We start from the raw sequence: 12510 nt of genomic DNA on the forward strand, positions 1-12510 counted from the left end.
GTTTTTCCAGCGATATGTATCGCTAGTACAATCGATACCTTTGAATCACTACTGAAACCAACTGAAATTAAATTTAATGAGTTCAAGTTCCTGCAACATATGTGAGCTCCTCAATTTTCGCGACGTAAGTTTTACTTTGCGCATATCTTGCCTCTACGTTTGCAGAGCAAGTGAAGTGCAGACTGTGAATCTGCGCACACGAGTCTTAAACCTGAGGTTGACTCGCCCCAATAAACCATGTCCCTACCTAAAATGGCGGACAGTTTTCCGATCGTTGGCGTTCGTGATCGTAGCACAACGGGGCTCAACCGTGCGTTGTAATTTTATAAGAAAAGCACACGCTGAATTAACGGTCTTTGGTACAAGAGCCATCTATCCATACTTGTCTCTTGTGGACGTGCTCGTTGGGCATTTAAAAAAAAGTTGTACCGTAACTCTTGGTGTTGGCGGCATGCGTATCCTTTTCGCTATACTCCATGAAGTGTAGTGGCAGAAATTCGGCGAGTGGATGGAGTCGTCTTTGACGAATGACCATACTCTTTTGCTTGCACATGGAGGCGAACATCTTGAGTTCTTTTACGCATTTCTGTATCTGACAATGACGGAGCTCTCTTTCTGCGAAGTCACACGCTTGACGTATAAGACGAAGCATACATATATACACGTCTGTATTTCTTCTCCGGTATGCTTTTTAAGCCCATTTCGCCAATGTAAGTGGGAGGTGCCCAGAAAGCTGATGATTTCTGCCCTCTCTGACTGTTTCTTTTACAATTCTGCCTTGCGCTGTGTTTTATTCATTCGAAATCCCTCTGCGCTGTTTTATGTGACAGTTAATCTTCGTCGCACTCGCTTCACGCTGCCTATGGCTTAGGCGTTTTTCTCTTGGCGCCTTTATCTCTCCGGTTTCGGTTACTGCGTTGTTGTTGTTATTATGGCTTAGCTTTTCCAAGTGCCCGGGTACCAACGCACAGGGCGCTTAAGTGACCATGGCGTGAAGCTTACATTCGCCGCGCCAGTCTGTCTGCGCGCAAGCTTTCCTCGCAGCGCCATATAGCCATAGACTTGCGGTGATTAATCAGTCGCGTGGCGCGCCGAAAACACGCTCTAGCCGTGCGGCTTTGGCGCTTTCTCGTGCGCTAGCCTCGTCGAGGAGTTTTCTTTCTTTATCGTATGATTGTTGGAAAGCTCTGACTTGACAGTGGCAAGCCGCTGCTGCAAGACGAGAAAGAGCGAGGGCGTCCTTGATATTGTGATTAAGCTTCAAAGTAATGGCAACGCTATAAGCAAGGGCCGCTAAGATCTTTTATAATCACTGAGCAATGGGAGGGCGGGGGGAGGGAGGATTTTTGTGACTACATATGATGAGTTCATCCTGTAGTTTGAGCGAGTTTGCGTCCACAGTTGTTTGTTGGGCTCTTTACTACCTGTCATTTTGCCTGAGGTGTTTGTTCTTTATTATGCGTAATAGCTTTATGTTCGAAATTAAAGTGTCGGAAGTTGCTGGTCGGTGCTTTCATAAGTTCCATGTAGGAAAGTAAAAAAAAAACGGGAAATTAGGAAAACCATAAAAACACTACCCTTCTACCTACCAAGCAGCACCTCCCGCGTATTATTGGTCATGTTTTTCATTCCACGCCCGCCTTCTTGCGTTAACACTTTGTGTAAGAACAGTAAGCAATTTAGTTTCAACGGCCAGAAAAGGCGCTTAAATATAAACGCGCGCCGTACTGTAAAAAAGCTAAAATGCCGAAAGTTCGTTAAAAAAAGAGAAGAAAAAAAAAACGGCCGATGACTACGATACTCCCGAGTGCGAAATTTGAGCGCAGCTAGCTGCGTACTTGTTTCCATTTCGCGATATATTTAGGCAAAGAATTTGACACCGAAATCACCGCCCCGTCTCGCAGTAGGCCAGTCCGTCAGCGCCTTCGCATAGGGAGGGGCAGTATGGGAACGCTAGCATGATGAGCGGCATCGGAGCGAGCTGTGGAAGAAGACGACGACGACGACGACGACGAAAGCGCGAGCAGTGGCACGAGCGCATTCGCGCGCTTACGCCAGGGGACGGTGGCGCTCAACCCAGGAATGGGCGCCTAAGAGCGGCGCTCTATAAAGTTCTCGCAAGCAAGGAACAACATGATCACTGAAATAGGCGCCACTTGGCAATTTCTATGCTGGCCTGTTTATTCTGGCTAAGGGAAAGATTTACGCGCATCAGCGTGGCATGTATATGGATAAAGCTACTTTCCTTAGCGCACGATCTCTCGCGACATCAAATAGACATTATGCATGCGGGTAATGATATATTGCTCTTTCAAGCGTGTATATACCAAGACAGCGTTGCGCAATGTGTGATGTCGTTGGTTTGTGTATATGACATTACCTTTCCAGCAACAGGACCGTGCACTATAAGAAATGCGCCGTTCTTCCTAATGTACTTTTCACGGCAGCATCACCTGCCAGCCGTCTCCCTTAAAATGTACAGACTTCCGTAATTTCATTCAGTATTACTGCAATAACGCGCCGTCGTGTTTGCAGGAATTTACCGTAAAAAATGCAGAAGGCTGTAATTTCATTTTATGGCACCGCAATAAAAGGGTTTCATGTTTACAGCAATTAACCGTAAGGAACACTGGCTTGTGTAATTTCATTGCATGGCACCTCAATTGCATACCGTTATATTTACAACAATTTTAGTTTTTCTCTGGTGAAAACGAACCTGCTACATTTATTATTCATCATTTTAGAGTACCCCGTTTACTCTGAAAAGGGCCCTTTCTTACCCGTGCTGCAAAGTTTGTCGCTTTTTTTTTACCATGTAGCAGTTACTTTACAGTTTACTGGTTACACATTTCATCTACATCAATAAATACTGGAAGCACTCTGAAACAGGTGGCTGGCAATAAAACCAAAACAACAGCAGATGTGGAAAGCATATTTAGCGCCAGCGCCCAGGTACAGAATGGAGACGACACCACAATGCGTCTCCCTTCTGTCCTTGTCCGCTGGCGCTGAATATGCTTTCCGAGTCAATTTACCAACACATCCAACAAATGCCGATGCTGAAGCAGCAGCTGACAACCTGAAGGTACATTAGCCCTTATTTGAAGTATATTAGAAGTCCCTGTAGCTGAAAGAAAGATGACGGGAAGCAGTCTAAACAAATTAACGAGGCAAATCAACAGCAATAGCAATGAACAAGTGTAATTGTCAAATGCCGATATCTGTCATTGTCAAGGCATGTTCGAGTATACATTTAGAGCGATCTGTAAGGTGTCTAACAATGCACTGGAACCACGTAGTACAAGACTGTCTTAGCTCATTGCTCTTTCGGGATAGTAATTTCTGATTTTCGGATCCTACACTATAAACAATTAAGTACGGAAAAGAAGTTAAAGTATTTATGTACGGAAAAGAAATTGTTCATGCCCGTCTGCTAGGCTCTCGGCTGAGAGCGGCAGTATTGTAAATAAATGAAGAAATAAATAAATAAATAAAAGTGGACATCAAGCTTGCTGTGTACGCGGTACATACTGACTGCAATGAAAGCATGAATGTGAGCACCTTATACTTGAATACTGACGAGCGACGTTTGCATCAGCAGAAACACTGCTGACATAAGCTCTTACGTTAAATAAATGACAAGGTAAAAGTAACTAGATAATTGCACGAAGCGGTATGCTGGCAGTGTGAAAAAAAAACGACATTTGAGGCTATAGTTTCTATATTGGTAAAGTATATGCTTGAGCAGTGCAGCGGATAATGAGCACAGAATATAAATTTGGATCACGACATTTTTCAGTGTCGCACTCACTACGGAGCAATTCGCTTTCATTTTGACACCCGAAGAAAGATACTTGAGGTAGAAAAAAATATATATATCATACTAAAATGTGCCAGTCAGCTTGTATGATCTGATGCTCAAGCTTTACCAAGTTCTTGTGACTCAGGGGTATTGCCGTTCATTTTGCGCCACGGCCTGATTTGATGTCAAAAAATGCTCTGGAACGGGCTAAAGCAAATAGAAAAATAAGCCTTGAAGTCGAATTTTTGAATTTAAGTTCTGTAGTTTGACGTGTCAGAACCACGCTCTGATTATGAAGCACGTTGTAGCGGTGAACTTCGGAGGAATTTGTATATATCACCTGGGGTCCGGTAACGTGCACCCAATGCATGGTGCACGGGCGTTTTAAAGTTAGCAAATTAAATTATGGGGTTTCACGCGCCAAAACTACGATCTGATTTATGAGGCTCGCTTAGTGGGGGACAGATTAATTTGTACCACCTGTGGTTCGTGAACCTGCACCTAAATCTAAGTACGCAGGCGGTTTTGAATGTCGCCCCGATCAAAATGCGGGACATTTTCGTAATTCGCCCCCATTCAAACGCGGCTGCGATTTCATCCCGCGCCCTCTGGCTTAGGAAGTTTTTACATTCGTGAAATAGGTTGCAATATGGTGAAATTTCAACTCTTGCATGGGAAGCCCTCAGAGAACAATGCGCATGAAGGGCAGGACGCTTAATTCATCAGTAAAAGACAGGCAACTGATGATTTGAAGAATGCACTGACTTCTTTGTTGATAAATATTGTTACACTGAACTGTTGGTTAAGGTATGTACAGTGAGAGAACTCGTTTACTTCCCATTGATACAGTGAAATTGGGATTTCGGATAAGACGAGCAAAATGCGACGCGTCGATGCAGCAGAAGCGCAAGATTTTTTTTTCTTTTTAGAAGTGCTGTTTTTAGAAATGACGAGAATATCCCACAAGTGCATCTGGCTGAAGCTCGATAGTGCTATGATGCATTCCCACATGTCAGTGCACATCGTGCGTCGTTTACTTCAGGGTACGCACCTGCGGCCAAGCCAGCGTTTCCTCCGTGGTGTTTGAGCCGTCCACAAGTACATATCATGACTCCGGGACTACAGAAAAAGACACATCTACCGTCCCCTGCTCTAAAACAGCTGAGCTTACTTCTTCTGCATGAAAAGTACAGCAACCGCGTGCACATCTATACCGATGGATCGACTACGTCGTGCAGTTCTTCTGGTGCCGTGGTTATACCAACGCGGGAAATGACACTGCGGTTCAAGACATCGCATGTCACGACGTCAACGGCGGCAGAACTAACGGCCCTGCGTCGAACACTGGAATTCATTGATTCTGAAAGACCTAGAAAATGGGCTGTGTTCTGCGATTCAAAACCGGCATTACAGTGCATGCAGTCAGTTCTCCAACACAGATGTCATGACCAATTGACATACGAAGTCGTGAAACTTTACCATGATGTCCAACAAAAAGGTCACGAGGTCGTTTTTCAGTGGGTACCTGGTCACTGTGGCATCAATGGAAATGATTCTGCCGATAACGCTGCTCGCACAGCACATCAAGAAGACCACAGCGTTCCAATTCCGCTTTCGAGGACTGACGCTGCAAGGCAGCTTAGACACCTGGCACGCAGTCTTACAGTGACCGAGTGGAACTCGCCAAACTTACGACTTACGCGACTGCATCGACTAAACCCCTCCCTGCAACTCCGACCTCCACTCGGACTTCCTCGACGTGAAGCTGCGCTTCTCTGCCGCCTTTGGTTAGGAGTGGCCTTCACAAAGGCATACTCTACATTAATTGGAATGACTGACAGCGCAGCATGCGAGATCTGTGGCACCGAAGAAAACATCGACCACCTGCTGTGCCACTGTCCAAGATATGCCCCAGAGAGACAAGAGCTTGTCAAAGCTTTCCAAAAACTGGACAATCGGCCACTTTCTGAGCAAGTGCTGCTGGAACACCGCCCCCATTTCCCGTCGGCCCATAAAGCGGTGAAGGCGCTTTTGTGTTTCTTAAGGACGACGGGTTTGTGCGACCATCTGTGACTTTTAATGCAATTTCTGTAAGACCACACGCGTCAGCGAACTCGTCGCAATTTCCTTCTTTCCTCCCCTCCTCTCTCTCCCTGTGATCTTTGTTTCCCCTTTCCCATTCCCCCGGTGTAGGGTAGCCAACCGGGCGTTATTCTGGTTAACCTCCCTGCCTTCTACTTTTCTCTTCCCTCCTCTTCCCACATGTCACTAACGATAATACAAGAAATCAAGGCTGCACGCCCTGAGACACGCGCAGCGATGCATAAAGTGAGGAAACGGGAGCGAACGCGCGTGGTGGCGCAATTTAACAAAGTTCAAAAAAGGGATGCCTACATTTGCGCTGCTCTACGCGAACAATCAGTAACACAGCATGGCGATCACCTCGTTTCACCGCCAACAATGTCCTCGAGACAAGCAATACCAATGCCCAGTTCGGCGAGAACGTTTGTTGTACTACAAGTGCGACTTCATTGCTTTTAACTTCACTAGCGCCAAGTTTTCTTTTTTCCTTTTTCAAGTAAACGTAACTCTTACAACACTATCGAAGTCAAGGTGTGCTCACGCAGCTGTAGCTGCTCAGCAGACGTAGAGGAAGCCATAGAGTTTCATACAATAATCACTAGATGGAACTCTGGCGCCAGTGTCAACGGGAGCTGCAATGGGAGCGGTTGAGCCAGCGTGGGAATTATGGGAAGTACATGGATTTGCCTAAACTTCGCTCTTCTGGCTTCAAACGGCTTCGTGACTTTTTAAGCTCGTAATTTTCAACAATTTTCTGCGTGATAAAGTATTAAATACGCATTATTGAAAATGCCCGATGCAGGATTCGAGCACAGGACCTCTAGCACAGTCGCCCGATATTGAAACCACTACGCCACGGACGCATGCACCGACCAGAGCCATAGAGCGCCCTTATGTATTTCTCGCGGACAAGTCAGCGCGTGGAGACGTTTGGTGCGTTTCGGCCTGGCCACATCGCCACGCTGAGCCGCTGCAATCAGTTGTGATTGTGTGTGCTCGCGGAGTCTTCTGCACTTGGAAAAAAATTGATCGCTTTAAAAGTTAGGACAATGAAGGCAGATAAAGCGTAATAAACGAAGTTGCAAGGACGACCGAGGCAACAGGCACAAAGGTCAGAAAAATCCACTTACTTCCCATCATTCCCTTGATGGTTGAACGATCGCATCGCCAGAGTTTCCCTCTAGTAATTATTGTAGGAAACTATATGGAAGAAATAACCTTAGATGCAATCTTACGTGAAGCGTAGTTCGGCGTTTCTGTGCTTCATTACAAACGTGGCGCTGAGCTCAGAGGCCTGTCGCAAGTGGCGCGAGTAGTGTGCTGCTGCGGCTGTATACCGGCGGATTGTGGCGTATTTACCACTGTATTTAACCTGGAAAACCCTTTGGTAGTGACATCATAGACAGTTCAAAATTGTAGCAAAAACTCCTCGGGGAGTTGTCTAAGTATGCTTAAGGATTGTGTCGCTTGCTCATCTCCAGGCAGCCCGGTGTCATTATCAGTGTTATGAAACTTGATCCGATCAATACAAGCCCTTATCAACCCTTATCGGTCTTTATCAGCATTATGGGACTCGATCCGACCGTTATCAATCATTATCTGTCGGTATCAGCCTTATCGCAATCGACCCAATTCTTATGAACCTTTACCTGTTCTTATCAACCTTATTGGACGTGATTCGACTCTTATCAACTCTCATCTGTGCTTACTGACCTTATCATTGATTTTACCAATATCGCTCTTTAGAAACTTGTTCATCCGCGTCGAACCATTATCAACCGTGATGAGACCCATATAATCCCTCATCACTCCTTATCAATTAATTGACTGCATATCTGTCTGTGTTGCGCGACGTGAACCACGTGAACCCTCAGAGATGGGTGGCATCCCCGTCGGAGAAGGAACATCTCAAAGGAAGGCGCAACGTGCGACCACCTAAACGCATCGGGGATGTGGCGTGTTTGGTATTGGATTTTCGCAAAATTTGAATATTCCTGACGTATACAATACTCCAAGACGGCTCTACATTTGGTCCTAGAGACGGATTTCATTCTACCATCACCTAATCTTTCTACGAAGCCTTTATTTATTTCAAAGTACCTTACAGGCCCCAAGGAGAGCATTGAGTAAGGGGGGCGTCGTTCAACAAATGATAACAGAAAACCGATACATGAGAACGAAAAATAGGAAAGCTAAAATGTTTACAATGATAACGTGCTGGCAAAACAGTGTTACAAATAAAAACGCTAAAGCAATACAAAGAGTTGTCAAGAAAGGAATGAAAAGTGCAGTTCACGGTAACATAAAAAGCGGCGCATCACTCGCGCAAAATAACGCACATAGCGCGAGCACATAAAACAAACAAAATTAAAACTACAAATTGAAAAAAAAATGGGAAAGAATAAGAATGCCCAGAGAAAGAGACAATTCAACCCGGCATACAGAATGGCGCATTGAAAAAAAAAAAAGGAGCCAGAGAGAGACATGGCGCATATGTGACACATATTATATGACAGGACATATGTACAGATGAACATATTTGTTATGATGAGAACTGCGGGTTCAGTAGTTGTCTGAATTTATCATTGCTCATTTGCGGATGTTACGGATGTTATACGGGCAGTTACGCAGGTTGCGACAAATCTACCCCAGAGATTTGGAAGCGTTTGCGCATACGGTTGTGGTGTGAAAGGCCCAGGAAAGGCTCGGTGTAAGATTAATGCCTAGATATTTATATACAGATGCCTGAGATACTAGATTTGTATTTATATATTAGGAAAAGCTATGATTTGAAGTTTTTCGCGTGAATGTTATTACTTTGCAATTAGATGGGTTAAGTTTCATTTGCCAGTCTTCACACTATTCGGTAACGAGATGAGGGTCTTCTTGAAGAATGAGATGATCGTCAAGGCAGCGAATTGGCCGATATAATATACAATCATCGGCAAAAACACGTATGCAGAATGATATGTTATTGGGCAGATCATTGATGTAAATAAGCAAAAGCAAGGTTCCTAGTACGCTGCCCTGCGGTACACCAGAACTGACATATACAAGGGGTGACGTAAAATTATTAACGACTGTAAATTGCTCACGATTTGTTAGAAAGTTACGAATCCAGGAGAGCGTTAAGTAGCCTCATTTGAGAACGGATAATTTAGAAAAATAAGCGGCAGTGAGCTACACGGTCGAAGGCTTTGGAGAAGTCGAGAAAAATGCAATCTGTTTGAAGGCTGCGGTCTATGTTAAAATGTAAGTCCGTAGTGAATTCTAGTAATTGCGTCTCACATTACAAGCCTTTCCTAAACAGATGTTGGATAATAATGAAAAAAATATTTGATTCGAGATGATGATATATGTGAGATGCAGTGATATGTTCATGCATTTTGAAGCAAATGCTTGCCAGTGATATTGGACGACAGTTTTCTGGGAAATTCTTCCTGCCACTTTTGTGTACTGGTATCACTTTTGCAATTTTCTAATCCGAGGGAAGCTGGCCTGATGATAACGACAGGCGGAAAATCAGACATAAAACCTTGCTAGATAGTGTGACTGTATTCTTGAAAATTTTGCAGTTAATAGTATCGACACCCGAATAAGTAGTCAACTTAAGGTTATTTATAAGACCTGCGATAACATTTTCTGTTACATCGATGGATTGCAGGTACTGGTAATCTAGATCATTGACTTGCGGCAAATTTGAATGGTCTTCTGTAGTGAATATGGATGAAAAAATGCATTATAGACGACTGGGCATTGCTTGTCACTCTTTGGAGCTTGATCACCGTCACTTAGTGAATTGTGATGTAAGTTACTATTAGGTGAAATCGCCTGCCAGAATTTTTGGGGGTCGTTTTGAGTAGTGAAGGTAGATCTTGAGAGTAGTATCCTTCTTTAGCATCCCTTAAAGACGAGCAGTAATCTTTCGAAAATGAGCTTTATTTATCCCATACCGCGGGCGAGTTTGCACGCTTTACCACTTGCGTATAGCCTTTCCTACTTTTTTATTAGCCTTCGAAAGTACTTAGTGAACCAAAGGCTCTGTATATCGCCTGTTATTCTAATTATGGGGATAGACGTTTCCACTAAGGCACACAGCTTTTCTTTAAACAGAAGCCAGCTTTCGTTGACTCACCGAGCAGAAAAGGAAGCTAAAAAGGTGCCAGAAAGGAACGTCTGAAGTTCTTTGTTAATTTTATCATAGTCTCTTCTGTTGTAATCACAGATGGTTTTGTTTGAGACGCCTGTAAATTGCAAGGAGATCTTCAGAGTAAGTTGTTTTAGCTTGTGATCACCGAAACCGTCTAAGCAAACGACTTCACCAACTGTTTCATGGGCATTAGTGAAAACTAAATCTAAAGTGTTAGTGCCACGGGTTGGCTGGGTAATCATTTGGAATAAATTGAAGTCTAACATTAAAGAAATGAACTTCATTGATGTATGAGAAGAGGATGATATGTTATTCCTGTCGATCAAAGGAAAATTAAAGTCACAAAAGAGATAGGCGATATCATCTTGAAAGAGCTCAAGAGCTTTACAAATACTATTGCGCAGTTCAACAAGAAAGTGCTGCTTTGTATCGCGAGGACGATAACAACATCCTGTCTGGAGCTTGTTCTTGTAGGTTTGACATTCAGCCCATACTCTCTCAATACTGGAATCTACATTACTAACTTGTTAGGCAACGGTTCTTTTGGGAGCCAGGAGTACGCCACCATCGCTCTTTTCAGTGTGATCACACTGTTAAACAAGTTAAATGTGCTATCATGGGAAAATATTTCCTTATCTGTTATTTCAGGGTGTAGCCATGTTTCAGTAAGAACAAGAATATCTGAAGTGCAGTCATCCAGAAATGAGGCAATAGCGTCGCGTTTTGGCAACAGACTTCGGATATTTGTGAAAAATATCGATAATGATGGTGTGATTACAGGTGGCTTTGACTTTATACCGTTCACATCATGCAGTGTGGGTTGCTGCTATTTCCCACAAAGAAGAGGTGTTTTTCGAGCACTATCAAGTTACACCCTTTGGGGTGTATCTCTGCCACACATACTCTTAAAACGGTTGCACCCTTTGAGGTGTAAAGTTGTCCCACAACAATAATCGTCATGTGCCTTGCTTGCGTTTCCTTTCCTGAAAACTCGACGCTCGCTACTTTCCTGTCGAGAATGCTGCGTCACACTGATAACGCGCATGCCGTTCGTGACTGGGAAGTACCGGGCTCGCCGCGTTAGAGAAAGGAAACGCGGGCAAGACGGATGACGATTATTTTTGTGGGACAATATAAGCCCCAAAGGGTGTAAATTTTTCTAAGAGTGCAACGAAATCGTCATCTGCCTTGCTTGCGTTTCCTTTCTTGAAAACGCCGCGCCCGCTACTTTCCTGTCGGGAATGCTATGTCATGCTGATAACGCGCATGCCGTTCGTTGCTGGGAAGTACGGAGCTCGCCACGTTAGAGAAAGGAAATGCGGACAAGACAGATGACGATTATCGTTGTGCGGCAAAAGGGTGTAATTTTGCTTAGAAGTGTATGATACAATAATCTATAGACTTAACTGAAGCAGCACCTGCCAGGTAACTAACCTGTAACAATGGCATTGGTGAGGAAGGCACACTTGAAGCGATGTCGTGCCCGAAGCGGACGATGGCTGGCGGGCCTTTAAATCTCCCGTTGGCCGTGACGACTGTAGTACCGATTCCAGGTTGCCAAGCGAGTAGGCGAGCATGGTCCGTATTAGGCCTTGCATACGTAACCCAATCACAGGCTGGGTGGGAGTGGGCCTGTTTCGCCTTGTTGGTTGGCCTCAAGGATCATGTAGCAGTAGGCCCATGTCGTGGCAATCTGCAACAATGGCATTGGTGAGGAAGGCACGCTTGAAGCAATGTCGTGCCCGAAGCATACGATGGCTAGTGGGCCTTTCAATCTCCCGCTGGCCCTGACGACTGTAGTACCGGTTCCACGTTGCCAGACGAGTAGTGGAGCATGGTCCATATTAGGCCATCTGACCAGGTCCTGGCCAAATGGGACTACAATATGGATATGAATTGCGTAAGCGCAGGAGGGACATCGATTTCTCTTCTCTGAAATGTGAAAGTTCATTTTGCAGACCGATCAACTTTTAAAGCACCTTTGTGGTTTTTAAAATCTGACGACTCGTTTTTATTAACCTGGTGAATCGGGCACGCGTCCCATACTGTTCTGCAGTCTTTTTTATCCAACGCATCACGCTGAACTGCTTGCTTTGATATGGATCTTTAGCGTCGAAAACGGGCCTACTCATGATAGTTCCACACGCATATCTCCCGAGCATTTTTCAATTGTGCCTGATGCTTTCTCCAGTTCTGCTTTTTTTGTTGTTGGTTTTATTTATTCGTTGTTGTTTTCCGCGACAGGTTGCTCATTCGGTTGATAGAGGCGATAAACATTGGGTCATAGGGCATGTTCTTTCTCTCTTCTTTTTGTTCTTTTTTTTCAGACATCGATCCACTTTGTAAATTCGCTCCCTTCCTTTTTTTTTCAGGGAATACTAATGCTTGATGAAGTTATGAAATCCTCCCGTGTTGGAAGTACCCTAATTCATTGGAAAGAACGCTCCAACTTTGCGTGCTATGGAGCAGTCACTCG

The 12510-nt window shown here is 44.4% G+C and overlaps 2 protein-coding genes across 2 annotated transcripts in view; both read left to right on the top strand.

Annotated features, from left to right (window-relative positions):
* The window catches only part of LOC135911998 (glycosyltransferase 25 family member-like), an 873389-nt gene that overhangs the window by 754498 nt on the left and 106381 nt on the right, over positions 1–12510 (top strand). The gene's annotated exons all lie outside the window — the stretch shown is intronic.
* The window catches only part of LOC135912000 (glycosyltransferase 25 family member-like), a 571330-nt gene that overhangs the window by 374821 nt on the left and 183999 nt on the right, over positions 1–12510 (top strand). The gene's annotated exons all lie outside the window — the stretch shown is intronic.

This window comes from Dermacentor albipictus, chromosome 1 (assembly GCF_038994185.2).
Source record: "Dermacentor albipictus isolate Rhodes 1998 colony chromosome 1, USDA_Dalb.pri_finalv2, whole genome shotgun sequence".
NCBI classification, from domain to species: domain Eukaryota; kingdom Metazoa; phylum Arthropoda; class Arachnida; order Ixodida; family Ixodidae; genus Dermacentor; species Dermacentor albipictus.